The sequence below is a fragment of the Lutjanus erythropterus genome, chromosome 17 (genome assembly GCF_056507025.1).
Source record: "Lutjanus erythropterus isolate fLutEry1 chromosome 17, fLutEry1.hap2, whole genome shotgun sequence".
Taxonomy (NCBI): Eukaryota; Metazoa; Chordata; class Actinopteri; order Lutjaniformes; family Lutjanidae; genus Lutjanus; species Lutjanus erythropterus.
Genome location: NC_139333.1, coordinates 29736643 through 29739142, shown reverse-complemented (window position 1 = coordinate 29739142; position 2500 = coordinate 29736643). Strand labels below are relative to the sequence as shown.

Genomic DNA, 2500 nt, shown 5'->3' with positions numbered 1-2500 from the left:
TAACCCCCCCCTGGCCCGGGGAGGGATTCGGCCGGACGGGCCGCGCCGGAACGCCGCCGACGGGGAGGGCCGGACCTCCGGTGGAGGGCCGTCTGCACCTAGGGGGACGAAGGCAACGGATGCCTGCGACGACCCCGGCCGCGGAGGAGAGGGTCCCCCGTCTCCGATTGATGACAACGCGACACTCAGACAGGCGTAGCCGCGGCGCTCAACCGCGGCCGCAATGTGCGTTCGAAGAGTCGATGATCGATGTTTGGGGTTGTGGCAATTCACATCATTTCTCGCAGCTGGCTGCGTTCTTCATCGACACACGAGCCGAGTGATCCACCGCTCAGAGTTGTCATTTTTGAGGCATAAACCTTGCAGGGGGAGGAGACAAGTTTTCAGAGACGACGTTTCTTTATTTGGGACACGGGAACCCCCGGGCGCTACCCCCTTCCGCCGGACGGGGGAGACATTAAACCCCCCGCCAAGCCCCGAAGGGGAGAGGCGAGTTGGGTACCCGGAGGCGCGAGTGCGGGCGACCTCGCCGCGCTCACGTGGGCAACCGTTTAACGCCAACAAGGTAGGGGCCCCGCCGGGGGAGGGCGCGCAGACACTTGAAGCCGTAGACCCGTCGCCCTAAGGGTGGAGACGGGAGCGGGGCGGTCTGCGCGACGGCGTTCGCTTGACGGGGGACCCGGCGGCCCCGACACGGAGCCGGAGCCGGAGACCAGGGTTGACCGAGGCCGCGGCGTGGGACGCCGCCACCAAGGGATTTGCGCTTTGGGGGAAACCCAGCCCCGAAGTACCGGACGCCCGGACGGACTCCGTGCGGGGAGACCCCTCGGCATGTGGGAAGGGAAAGAAGATGGTGGGGAAAAAAAAAGAACCGGTCTTTTTTTTTTTTTTTGTCCCTTTTCCCGATCCGGCAATGATCCTTCCGCAGGTTCCCCTACGGAAACCTTGTTACGACTTTTACTTCCTCTAGACAGTCAAGTTCGGGCGACTTCCCGGCACCGCCAGGGACTCGGGTCGAGAGCCCCCGGCGTGCAGGTCCGACGACCTCGCTGGGCCGTCCGATCGGTAGTAGCGACGGGCGGTGTGTACAAAGGGCAGGGACTCAATCGGTGCTGGCTGGTGACCCGCGCCTACTGGGAATTCCTCGTTCGTGGGGAAGAATCTCAATCCCCAGTCCCAATCACGAGCGTGGGTTTCACAGGATTACCTCGGCCTCTCGGCTTAGGTGACGACGCCCGCTGACCCGCTCAGTGTAGCACGCGTGCGGCCCCGGACATCTAAGGGCATCACAGACCTGTTATAGCTCCATCTCACGTGGCTTCCGAACCACTTGTCCCTCTAAGAAGCTCGCACGCCGACCGCCAGAGGGCCGCGTAGCTAGTTAGCATGTCGGGGCCTCGCCCGTTATCGGAATTAACCAGACAGATCGCTCCACCGACTAAGAACGGCCATGCACCACCACCCACAAAATCGAGAAAGAGCTCTCAATCTGTCAATCCTTCCTGTGTCCGGACCGGGTGAGGTTCCCCGCGTTGAGTCGAATTAAGCCGCAGGCTCCACTCCTGGTGGTGCCCTTCCGTCAATTCCTTTAAGTTTCAGCTTTGCAACCATACTCCCCCCGGAACCCAAAGACTTCGGTTTCCCGGGAGCTGCCCGGCGGGTCATTTGCTATGGGTCGACGCCGCCGGATCGCTAGTCGGCATCGTTTACGGTCGGAACTACGACGGTATCTGATCGTCTTCGAACCTCCGACTTTCGTTCTTGATTAATGAAAACATTCTTGGCAAATGCCTTCGCTTCTGCGCGTCTTGCGCCGGTCCAAGAATTTCACCTCTAGCGGCGCAGTACGAATGCCCCCGGCCGTCCCTCTCAATCATGGCCCCGGTCCACAGAAAAACCCACAAAATAGGACCGCGGTCCTATTCCATTATTCCTAGCTTCAGTGATGCGGGCGGCAAAGGCCTGCTTTGAACACTCTCCTTTTTTCAAAGTAAACGCCTCGGACCCCGCGGGACACTCAGCCAAGAGCATCGAGGGGGCGCCGAAAGCCACAGGGCGCGGTCGGGGCCCCCCGCGTTTTTGCCGCGGTGCGGCGCCTCGCGGCGCGACCGCGGCGGAGGGGCCCCCGCCCGAGATCCAACTACGAGCGTTTTAACTGCAGCAACTTTAGGGTACGCTATTGGAGCTGGAATTACCGCGGCTGCTGGCACCAGACTTGCCCTCCAATGGCTCCTCGTTAAAGGGCTTAAAGTGTACTCATTTCGGTCGCGGCTCCTCACCAGAGGCCCGCACCGCTATTTATCGTCACTACCTCCCCGAGTCGGGAGTGGGTAATTTGCGCGCCTGCTGCCTTCCTTGGATGTGGTAGCCGTTTCTCAGGCTCCCTCTCCGGAATCGAACCCTGATTCCCCGTTACCCGTCGTCACCACGGTAGGCGCGTAGCCTACCGTCGACAGTTGATAGAGCAGACATTCGAATGAGACGTCGCCGCCGCGGGGGG

The 2500-nt window shown here is 61.5% G+C and overlaps 1 non-coding gene and 1 pseudogene across 1 annotated transcript; both read right to left on the bottom strand.

The window, feature by feature from the left end:
• Window positions 1–179: 179 nt before the first annotated feature.
• LOC146312452 (5.8S ribosomal RNA) lies at window positions 180–339 on the bottom strand. Its single transcript, XR_014772257.1, has one exon. It is a non-coding gene; the product is annotated as a 5.8S ribosomal RNA (ribosomal RNA).
• Window positions 340–911: 572 nt separating this feature from the next.
• Window positions 912–2500, bottom strand: part of LOC146312451 (18S ribosomal RNA) — a 2008-nt pseudogene continuing 419 nt past the window's right edge.